The sequence below is a fragment of the Xyrauchen texanus genome, chromosome 7 (assembly GCF_025860055.1).
Source record: "Xyrauchen texanus isolate HMW12.3.18 chromosome 7, RBS_HiC_50CHRs, whole genome shotgun sequence".
Classification (NCBI taxonomy): Eukaryota; Metazoa; Chordata; class Actinopteri; order Cypriniformes; family Catostomidae; genus Xyrauchen; species Xyrauchen texanus.
Window position 1 is genome coordinate 29,063,670 of NC_068282.1, and position 12,662 is coordinate 29,076,331.

The window sequence follows — 12,662 nt, forward strand, 5'->3', positions numbered from 1 at the left end:
ATATCTGTTGGTGCTTCCGGAGCGTGGATCGCTCGCGGGAAGTGCAAAGCATCTTAGGAGTAATGGTTGAAACTGAGAGAGAGTCCTTTCACCCGGAGGATATCGGACTGCTCCAAAAACGTAGAGTGTTGAGCTTTGTCCGAAGACAAGAAAAAGACTGAGATAAACACCAAATAAAACAAAAGACATGTCTGACGAGAGTAACACAAAAAGAAAAAGCAAGAGAGCTTGAAGAGAGATAAAAGCGAGGAGAGAAGACAAAAGAGAATGATTCCACACCAGATCTTGACTTTTAAGGTAGGGAGGTCACACCTCCTTTGGGAGGAATGACACAATGAGGCTCCTCAGTTTTGGCGCGAGAAGGTTCCCTTTGTCTTGTCAAGGCTACTCATTTGCCTAATTTATGACAGGGTCCGGATGTGGTTGGAATCACTCAAAAGATGGTAAAACATAGCAGAATACATTTTAATGTAACCTTATATATATATTCAGCTAGGGCAAGTCGTAAGGTTTAATTTGATACCAAGAAACTTGTATTTGGTACACTTAAAAGTGAATATATATTCTTAGACCCTTTATATAAGCCCCCAGAGTTTAACTACACAACTAAACAATCTTAACTAGTTTGATATAACAGCAGAAATACCCAAGCATACGGGAATAAAACATATTTCCTTAAAAATAAGCCATTTCGAGTGTATAGATTTTCAGTGTGTAGATGGCGATATCACGAGTGTCTCTGGAGAGGCTCTTTGGGTTGTAAAAACGTCAAGAAGCATTCTAACTCCCAGACTTGCTGGCACTACCTGGTGATTTAGATGGAGAGTCACAGGGTGTGGGGGTTTTAGGATCCTTCGCAAAAATGTGTGCATTGCATTCAGAATTAATGAGTTCATGATTTTCCGTTCATACTCTACAATGTGTATATATATATATTAGGGCTGTCGATTTAACGTGCGATTAATTTTACAAAAAATAACGCTTTAAAAAAATTAACGCAATTAATTCCTGAGAAATGCAAACTTGTAGTACCACCTGTTTACTCCAGAGGGCAGTAAGTGAAATATCAGCTGTGTGAGCAACACACAGTTTATTACAGTGAACAAAATTTACAACCTTTCAGCGTACACACAACACAAACATGCGTTACGTTCTTGCGTTCAAAACACCTGAAAGATGGCAAAGGCGAACTAAGGGACACACCCGAGACGCGACACAAGCATGTCTGACAAGCATCACAAATATTTAATTACCAACAAGGTTAAGGAGGTGTCCTTTAAACTGTTACACTGGGTAAAAACTGTTTTTACCCAGTCAATCTTTATTTAAGAAACATGCTCCCTGAAATAGATCCACTTTGCTCCTTCTGTAATGCTGTAGATAAATCTGCCCCTCACCTTTTTTGGGAATGTGTCCACGCTGTAGTATTTTGGAGAAAATGTTGTTTGTTTGTATGTACCTCTATTTTAACTAGTTTTTCTTTGCTTTATAAATACATTTGATTTGGTTTTCACTGTTTTGATAACTTAAGTTAATATTTTCTGATGAATCTGTTTATTTTTATTGCCAAGTTTTTTATACATAAGTGTAAGTTTATGTCTATAAAGCCTCTATTTGCACTTTTTTGTAAAGACATGAAATATTATTTAAATACCCTTTGTACCTCCAACAACTCCAAAGCATTGAAAACCATTGCACTATGTAATGAATATAATGTCTTGGCATTATTGTAAAATATATCTGTAGTATTGTGTACTATGTATACCCCTGGCTTGTTTCTAAAAAAAAAATAAAAAATGTCTGACGCAGGTCCTTAAACAAGCCCTCATAATAAATCAACTGATTGACAAATTCATATGTGAAATGGATTGCTGTGAACTGTATGCCAATGATTGTCCAATAATATGGTAGTAAACTATACATTGTATTCTAAAGCCGATTTTTGTATTGTCTTATCAATGATTAACTCTTCTGCCACAAGAATGTTAATGTAAATTATATATATATATATATATATATATATATATATATATATATATATATATATATATATATATAGTTATATTTAAATATTTAAAAATTATATATGTATAATTATATATTGATATAAATATGTATAATCATTATATATTGAATATTGTTATATAAGAGGCTTTCTCAGCAAATATTTGTATATGCGATTAATAGCGATTAATTAATCGGGACACCATGTAATTAATTTGATTACAATTTTTAATCGATTGACATCCCTAATACATACATACATAAATACATACATTGAAAGGAAAAAAAATACTTGTGAAGTTATGTGATGTTGTGGCACATAACTCCTTGTGATTATTTCACTTGTGTTACTTATGTTTTTGTCAAACTGAAAAACTTTAACATAAAATCCATTACACAGCATCACAGTTTTATGAAAAACAGTATATAACTGAAAAAAGTTATAATTTTTTTCTGGTTTATAGTAAAGTGACACACAAAGCTACATATGACTATTCAGGGCCCTTACGATATCTGTATCACATCATTGATAAAACCTGAATGTAAAAGGTGCTGCTGCAGCTTTGTTAGTCTTTCATTTTATGTGAGTCTCAACACTGATAATGTCTTGCATATTTGAGGTTGAAGTGGATGTATTAGAATCACAGAATCACCACTTAATGTTCTTAAATCTAGGACTGATAGAAACCAAGGGAGCACTGCTTATGTAAAGTAAAGAGCGTTGACACTTCAACCCTTCATCTTTCAAATCACTCTCAGGACCGCTTTCAAGACAAGCCATGGCCTCAGCTGCTTTGCGCTTACATTGGATTTATTCCTTATTTCATTTTCATTTACAAATTTAAAGTCATTATAGTATATATATGAGTGGATAGGGATTGGGAGCCATTAGCATATGTGTCCTCCACATGAGCATTAGAGATATGATGTTTTGGAATAGAAGGGAGATCTGTCTCCTATTAGTAGCACAGGACAATTGTATTATGGGTATCTCAACCTTAATCATCCTGGATTGTCCTGTTCTTCAATCCCTGTGCATTAAATGCTGAGTCTGGCACATGTCAGATAAAACTGCCCTAAGCAACAGTCATTCTTTACTTAGTGCTTTCTTTTTATATGTTTACACTCTTATGTGAGCTAAATTATTCATATGAATGTGATTATATCACCATTCTCTTACCTCATGTGTTGCTCGCATGAGCAATTTTGTGTTGACAACCATCACATTAAAGCAAGAATTCCCTCTGTTGTGACATTTAAAATTTTATAAAAACAATAATTATACATTTAAAAATATTTAAAAGGATTTAACACCTGAGCCCTACCCCTTCGAGCCTAAGGCCAAACACACACTTTATACAAGTACGCGTACATGCAGGCGAAAATATTGCCAACGCATGGTCTGTTTGAACATGCTTAACGTGCGTTCTTGCCTTACTGTGTCTGTAACAAACCTCAGTACTCAAGGGGACGATAGATTTACCTTCAACAGTCTGTGTCATTAAACTGGATATATTATGATATGTTATATGTTATTGTTCAGAAAAGTTGCTATAAATATACTGACATTACCTTGCTTGCTCAGCAATATTCTCTTCACACTATTGCCATTCCAGTAGTTTACTTGAAAGAGAAAACTCACCGTAGAAGGGTTCACACGCATGTCCATTGTAGCACCCCTTGTGGCATCATTAAGAGTGCACCACATACTTCCTTTGTGTTATGAATTGATGTGTGCACATTTAGGAATGCAATATTATACAAAATCAATTGTTCATTATAACGTAATTTAGAAGGGCAAGGAGGAGGCGAGAACCAGCTTGATAATATAAGTAATAGTTTAATATAAAACTGAGCAAAAGACAAACACACACATGCCGGATATGTCCGTAAACTATCTCACTCTCGTCGCACCACCGTCTGCCATTGGCCTTTATCCCTCTCGGAGGCTTAATTAGCCTGATAAGGGACCGGGTGTGTATAATCACAACCTGGCTCCGCCCTGCCACATTCTTGTACTTGTGTAGAGTATGATTTGGCCTTTTCTTTTGAAGACATCATGACATTTCAGGATGATCTCACTCACATTAGTAGGTACAGTGAAATGTTTGATGTACGTATAGCATAGAAAATGTGAACCATTTTACATGTATACAGTGTTAGAGACATAAACATTTTAATGAATCATCTGAAAGACTGGTCGCAGCTAAAAATTGCCAGAACCTTAGCAAACGAGTTCAGTAGCCAGACTCTCTTTTTGCAGCAAATTATGGACAGCTTAAAGTATAAATATTATATACTTAAAGTATATTATATATTAAATACATAGTATGTCTCAAGTTGTTCATATGTAAAAGGGTTTATGTTTTAGATGCTGTCAATATGTTGATGTTGTTTGTGTCTATCAAACAGTGCAAAAACTTATGTGATCTGAGTGAACTACACTTTACATTTGCATTTCAGATTTTGAATACTACACAGCAGTTTACTGTGAATCATTGTTTCCCTAAATCTCTAAATGTGCATCTATTCTGCCCTCTATCCTGCCTGCCAAGTCCATTTCTAATCAATCAGGGCAGTATGATAATAAAAAGCACCCTATCCTGCTCTCCTCTCCTCCTGTCATGTTCCATGTTTGACATGTCATCCGTACCTCAAACAGCCAAGATGTCACTGACAACTGGCAGACCTTGCAGAAAGTCAAACCTAATGCTTCCAAACATGCCGATGTGTACACAAGCCACTCAAACGTTACATCGTATTCAACAAGATGCTACATTTTGGAGTGTATCTCATCCAAATGTGATTTGAGATGATTGAAAGCTTTTTGATTTGGAAGTGTATTCTCTTAAGCTAAGTGCTCCCTGAGACCATCAAGGAAATTCAATTGCTTCATTTACAGAAGGGTTAAAAAAAAAAAAACAGGTTTTTCAGCCCAAAATCATATCAAATCCTAATGTCTAAAAAGAAACACATGGGATTGGATGGGCCGGCTGGATGCCTATTTTCATTGGGAAATGCAATTTCTTTATAGCATTTCCTTACTGTGCCGCAAAGAGAAACATAAGATTAATCAAAATCTTAATGAGTCATTTTCAGAAGTGGACTTCGGCTTTCACAATGGATAATGGAGCCATTTGGCCCCCCTCTTCCTCTGAACCCTAGGATAACCAGAAGCCTCAAAGCCTCGATGTGATTTGCAAGAGCCAGAGAGTTGATAGAGATCCTAAAACAAGGTTATGCAGCGCTTCGCCTACAGATCAACTTCCTTACAGAGTTTAGATTCAACATTTTTCTACCAAGCATGTATGTAACTTTTTAGTCAAATCAAACACATTTATTAGCTTGTTGAGGTGTGCTTGATTAGAGGTGGGAATAAACTCTACAGGAAGGTAGATCTCAAGTTGATCCTCATAGAGAAGGCAATTATAGAATACATTGTGACAAACTCAGCAATCCAAGGAGGTGAATGAGATGGAATATATGTTGATTATAAATAAACTCATACAGGAATATATGTCACAAATTGTTGAGGTAGGACCCAAACTGAGGATGATAGCAAAAAAGAACAAGGAGTACAAGAACCGACTGAAAACACAGACTGGCAAACTAATGAACACATAAAACAATCTGGCGGAGACATGAAGGAAGAGGAACATTATATAGAAGGAACACGCATGAGGAACAGGTGAAACTAATTAACATAAGCACTAAATGAGGGATGAGGTGGACGCGGGGACTCACATGGCAACATAAACACAAAGCCATGTGCAAACATACAAACCAAACAGACATAAGTACACATGGTGATGACGAATCAAACACAGCCATGTGCACTCACAACACACAAGACATGTACAAACATAACCAATTGCTAGTTGCTGCTGACTGCCAGGAGGTGGTGGAGCCTGCCTGCTGACCTTCAGCTGCGGACCCATCCGCCTCCTGGAGGTCAGCAGAAGACTCCACCTCCTCCTGGTGGTCAGTAACAGGCTACACCACCTCCTGGCAGGGGGTCTTGGGATTTGGCATTCCTCCTCTGCAGTACAAGTTCAACTTCTGCGAGCCAGCGGAAGTGATCCACCAAATTCCAAAAGGGCAAGCTAAATATCTCCCCAGCTCCTCTGGATATATGGACATGTTCAGGCCCAACAAAAATAGGTGTTTGAGGACAATCTCATCAATACACCACCTGCAGGCCACATCAGAAAGCTCCTCAGCATAAATACAATTGGGGCGACTGTGCAGGGTGCAGAAACCAACCTCCCTTGGGCTGGAGCTGGTTTTGAAGAAATGCCCATTTCGACCTCTTTTTGGGTCCAAAAATGGCCAGATTGTTATGTCACGAATTGTTGATGTAGGTCCCAAATGCAGGAGACAAGTGATCAAGGGCTAGGAGTACAGGAACCGGCTGAAACAATCTGGCAGAGACATGAGGAAAGAGGGCACAATATATACAAGGAACACACATGAGGAACAGGTGAAACTAATTAACATAACAAGGACTAAATGAGGGAGAGTGATGAGGAAACGAGGAGGCGGAGTCAGGGACACACCTGGCAATACAAACACAAAGCCATGTGCAAACAAACAAGACCTAACAGACATGAGTGCAGATGGCAATGAAGAATCAAACACAGTCATTAGCACTGACAACAAACAAGACATGTAAAAACATAACCAATGGGTGGAGTATCCTGTTGTATAAACTATAATAAGTATAACTATATAAATAAACTATAAATAAAAGACTAAAGTAGCAGGATCATGACAATGTTTCATTCGATTCTGAAAAGTATCGATAACATAGTCCCTTGTAATTAAAAATGTATTATTTTACCCAATATTTTTATGTTATGTATTTTAATTCTTGTCAAAGTCTCTATTTAAAACCAATTTCAATTTAAGTCCCATGTAGAGAGCAATTTGTGTAGCGAACAGAGTTGCTGCCTATGTAAAACTTTCTGCAAGCAGAGTTGCTGCCTATTCATGCAGTCGGCAGTGAGGCAGTTTACTGGGTTTTGGAACAGAGCTAGTTCCCCTTCTGTCGCTCTCTCCACGTTGTGGCGGAGAAGCGACACTAGGGGTCTCTCTTGAGCGCCGATATTCACCTCTGATCTATGAAAAAAGGCCAATGAGAGTTGGCAGCCAGTATTTGCATGTCCCGCCCCCGGACATACGGGTATTTAAGCGGCGCAAATACGGGAGTTCATTCAGAAAATTTCTTCGGAGTCGATGGTCTGTCTGCAGTTTGCTGCGAGTTACACGCCACTTAAACGTTCCTGTTTTCCTCTGACGATCTGCATGCTGTTGGATCTTGACGGCGCACAACAGCGGCTTTCTCCTTCTCAGTGCATGGCGTGCATTGTTGCCCCTGAGCGCTTCGGCAGCTCAGGAACGCCATCTTTGGCTCAACCTGGTCGAGATGCGTGAGGCTGACAAAAACCGCTTCCTGGACGCACCTGTCTCCCAGATTGGCCTTTTCGTTGACACCGTCGAGGACTTCGCCCAACAGTTCTCCGCGGTGAAGAAGCAGACGGAGGCCATTTCGCACATCATGCCCCGCCGCAGACCTGCCGCTACGGGCCCTGCCCCGTCTGCCCGCCGAGGGCGTCCCCCTGCGAGGAAACCAGCTCCTGCTCCGCCTCAACCCGGGCCCAGCTCTCAGCCCCAGCGTCGAAGCACTCCGCAGGCGGCGCACGCCCCTGTCTCACGAACCCCCTACAGGACCCGGAAGGCTCCCAAGCGTTCCTGAGACCGCCGACCCAGAGCCGAAGACGTTAGCTCCGGAGGTGGTAAGACCGCTCCGTCCCCGGTGGAGGGCCGGGAGGAGAATCCTTTGTTTTTTCATTTGCCACACCCCTGACGGGGCTGTGGTACCCACATTCTCAATAAAAGAGCTATTTCCTTTGCCTCTGGGTCACCTGGCCCGCAAATGCCGTTTTCACGGCAATGTGCTTTCAGATCACATTCCTGGTACACCGGACGCGGCGATCCCGCCTTCCGCCTGCCCACGACTGTCCCCCGGCCGGCCGGTTCAGACGAGTCCAGAGGACGCCAACATCAGACCTCCTCCTCAGTCAAGAACCCGCCCCCTGCCGGGCACGCGGAGCAAGGTAAGTGCTTTGAGTCTATTCTCAGCACCTCAGCCTCAGGCCGCAACGAAGCCGCCCGACGCTGCATTACTTGTTCCGCCCCGCTGCGAGGCCCCGCCGGGTACGTCCAAAATACTCGTCCCTTTGGTGCCCCTAAGCGCAGAGCTGGGAAGCATGGCTTTCGCTTCCCAACGCATCACGCTGGCTGCACCGGACCATTCGACTTCGGTTACGCAATTCAGTTTGCCCGGCTCCGCCCCCTTCAGGAGCGTCCGCTTTCCGCAGTACACGGCGAGCACGCCAGTTCCCTGCGCACGGAAATCGCGACCCTCTTAGCCAAGGGCGCGGTAGAGCCCGTCCCTCCAACCAAAATGAGGAAGGGTTTCTACAGCCCTTACTTCATTGTACCCAAGAAAGGCGGCGGCTTACGACCAATCCTGGACTTGCGAGTTTTCAATCGGGCCTTGTTAAAACTCCCGTTCAAAATGCTTACGCAGAGAAATATTCTGGCTGGCGTTCAGCATCTAGATTGGTTCGCAGCGGTGGACCTGAAGGACGCGTACTTCCACGTCTCAATTCTGCCACGACACCGACCCTTCCTACGGTTCGCGTTCGACGGCCAGGCGTTTCAGTACAAAGTCCTCCCCTTCGGCCTGTCTCTGTCCCCTCGCGTCTTCACGAAAGTCGCAGAGGCGGCCCTTGCCCCGCTACGAGTAGCCGGCATCCGCATTCTCAACTACCTCGACGACTGGCTCATCCTAGCACACTCTCGAGAGTTACTATGCACACACAGAGACCAGGTGCTCCGGCACCTCAGCCGCTTGGGGCTTCAGGTCAACTGGGAAAAGAACAAGCTCACTCCGGTTCAGAGCATCTCTTTTCTCGGGTTGGAGTTAGACTCAGTCTCAATGACAGCACGTCTCACGAGCGAGCGTGCTCAGTCGGTGCTGGACTGCCTCGCTTCCTTCAAGCCAGGCACAGTGGTCCCTCTAAAACTTTTCCAGAGGCTCCTGGGGCATATGGCGTCCTCCGCGGCGGTCGCGCCGCTGGGGTTGATGCATATGAGACCACTCCAGCACTGGCTCCAGACTCGAGTCCCGAGACACGCATGGCACCGCGGCACGCATCGGGTAAGGATCACCCCCACCTGCCTCAAAACACTCCGACCCTGGACAGACCTCTGCTTTTTACGGGCAGGAGTGCCCCTGCAGCAGGTGTCCCGACACGTCCTGGTCACAACCGACGCCTCCCGGTCCGGGTGGGGTGCCATGTGCAGCGGGCACGCAGCAGCGGGCCGTTGGAAAGGGGCCCCGCTGCGTTGGCACATCAATTGCCTGGAGTTGCTGACCGTCCTTCTTGCTCTCAGGAAGTTCCTCTCATTAGTTCGGGACAAACATGTCCTCGTGAGATCGGACAGCACCACGGTGGTGGCGTACATAAATCGCCAAGGCGGCGTACGCTCCCGCCACATGTCACAACTCGCCCGCCGTCTCCTCCTATGGAGCCAGCAGCGACTCAAGTCGCTACGTGCCACTCACATCCCCGGCAAGCTCAACGTCGTAGCGGACGCGCTATCACGACAACGCCTGCCCGGCGGGGAGTGGAGGCGTCCAGCTGATTTGGGAACGGTTTGGCAAGGCCCAGGTAGACCTGTTCGCCGCCCAGGAAACCTCCCACTGCCCGCTCTGGTACGCCCTAACAGAGGCTCCCCTCGGGACAGACGCGCTGGCACACAGCTGGCCCTCGGGGCTGCGCAAGTACGCATTTCCCCCAGTGAGCCTTCTTGCACCGGTGCTGTGCAAGGTCAGGGAGGACGAGGAGCAAGTCACGTTGGTGGCCCCCTACTGGCCCACTCGGACTTGGTTCTCGGAACTCAGGCTCCTCGCAACAGCTCCTCCCTGGCGAATTCCCCTGAGAAAGGACCTCCTCTCTCAGGGACGGAGCACGCTCTGGCACCCGCGCCCAGACCTCTGGAACCTCCACGTCTGGTCCCTGGACGGGACGCGGAAGAGCTAGCCGGCTTACCGGCGACCGTTGTGAATACCATCAACCAAGCCAGAGCTCCCTCTACCAGGCACCTTTACGCCCTAAAGTGGCGCTTGTTCGCAGATTGGTGTTCTTCCCGAGCTGAAGACCCACAGAGATGCGCGATTAGGTCAGTGCTTCTTTTCCTACAGGAGAGGCTGGACAGGAGGCTGTCCTCGTCCACCCTCAAGGTGTATGTTGCTGCTATCGCCGCCCACCACGATCCTGTAGACGGCAAGTCTTTGGGTAAGCACGACCTGATCCTCAGGTTCCTGAGAGGCGCCCGGAGGTTGAATTCCCTCCCGGCCAGGCCTAGTTCCCTCCTGGGATCTCACGGTAGTCTTGGCAGGACTCCAGAGACCTCCCTTTGAGCCGCTCGAATCAGTTGGACTCAGGGCCCTCTCTCTTAAGACGGCCCTGCTGATCGCGCTCGCCTCCATTAAGAGGGTCGGGGACCTGCAAGCGTTCTCTGTCAGCCACACTTGCCTGGAGTTCGGTCCGGCAGATACGTCTGTGATCCTAAGACCGCGACCGGGCTATGTGCCCAAGGTTCCTACCACACCATTCCGAGATCAGGTAGTGAACCTGCAAGCGCTGCCCCGGGAGGAGGCAGACCCAGCCCTTTCGTTGCTGTGTCCAGTGCGCGCCCTGCGCATTTACCTGGACCGCACACAGAGCACCAGACGCTCTGAGCAGCTCTTTGTCTGCTTTGGGGGACAGCAGAAAGGGAATGCCGTCTCCAAACAGAGGCTCGCCCACTGGGTTGTCGATGCCATCACACTGGCTTATCACACCCAGGCCGTGCCCCTACCCGTACGGGTCCGAGCTCACTCAACAAGGGGTGTTGCGTCCTCGTGGGCACTGGCCAAGGGCACCTCCCTAGCAGACATCTGTACAGCCGCGGGTTGGGCAACACCCAACACCTTCGCGAGGTTTTACAACCTCCGCGTTGAGTCGGTTGCGTCTCGTGTTTTCTCAGGTCCGAGCCCGTAGAACGCGGTAACACGTAGACCGACCGGCCGGGTGGATCGCTTGTGCCCAGCGCCCTTTTCCTGACGTCAAGGTAAAGTAGTGCGCCTTCTTCCCAGGGCGCCCCACTCCGAGTCGGGCCCCTGGTCGATTCCTCCCCAGCCCTCCGGGTCCGCGGTTCAGCGGAGGAACTCGCCGACCCAAGCCACTGCGGGTACCCTGATGGCTACCCTGTACTGGTATAGGTGCTCCACAGGTAAAGTAGAAGGCCTCCTGTGCGGACGCCCCCTGTGTGTATTTCCACGGTTCTGTCCCCTTACGAGCGGACCCCGTGTCTCCCTTAGGCAGTTACAGCTGCCCCGGTCGCCGTGCTGTAGCAACTCCCCCTTCGAGGCTGGGATCTACCACCGCACCATACTTTCCACACGAGCCCTAAGACGGCCGTGTGACGTGTCTACCACTTTTCCTCCCCAAGAAAAAGGGCAGGTGTGGTCTCCGCAGGGTCTGGGTAAGACCCCCTTCCCTATATGCGCGTAAGGGCCCCGGCCGTGATTGTTCTATGCGAGAAACATAGAGAGAAAAGAGGCCCAGCCAGGCTGGCCCGTTCCCATGTTGGCAAACATCGCCTTGTTCCCCTCCCAGGGTAACTAGAAGGATCCCGATGTTCGTATGGGGCATTGGGGAAGGGTACGTGCAGCCGGGTACAGACAATCCGTGGCACTGGATGAATCCCTGCCCGCCTCTGTATCGGCAGTTCACGTACACGGTTCAGCACATGGCAAGATTGGAATGGGTCCCCTAGTGTCGCTTCTCCGACACAACGTGGAGAGAGCGACAGAAGGGGAACGTTTGGTTACGTATGTAACCTCCGTTCCCCGAGGGAGGGAACGACACGTTGTGTCTTTCCTCCGCCATGTCACTGAACCGAGCCACTGTTGTGGCCGGACCATTTCCGGCTCCTCAGAAAAATCCTGAATGAACTCCCGTATTTGCATGCAAATACTGGCTGCCAACTCTCATTGGCCTTTTTTCATAGATCAGAGGTGAATATCGGCGCTCAAGAGAGACCCCTAGTGTCGCTTCTCCGACACAACGTGTCGTTCCCTCCCTCGGGGAACGGAGGTTACATACGTAACCAAACGTTTCTCACCTAAATTTCTGTACTACCTCAAACTATTATACTTCTCTGAGTACATCTGGAACTTTGAATTGTGGCACTTATTATGTTAGTGTCTTGCTATAATGAATCCCTTTTGTTGTAGTATTCCTAATTTTCACTTTGGATAAACGTGAACACGCTAAATTAATGAACGCACATCTAAAAGAAGCAGGATTTAGCACTGCTTTATTTGATACAGTGTTACTCCTCTGTGGGAGTCCTCTTCATACTGTAAATGGACAATGGACAAGATGATTCAACATTGTTACTATGATTGACCTCCTCCTTTGACCATTGATTTGAGTATGTTTCCAGGTCAAAGGAAAAGCTAGTAAGGGCCTAATAAGACCCCTGCTGTTAATGAAGCCACATTAGGCAGTGGTATGATTCATATCAAACACAGTACACAA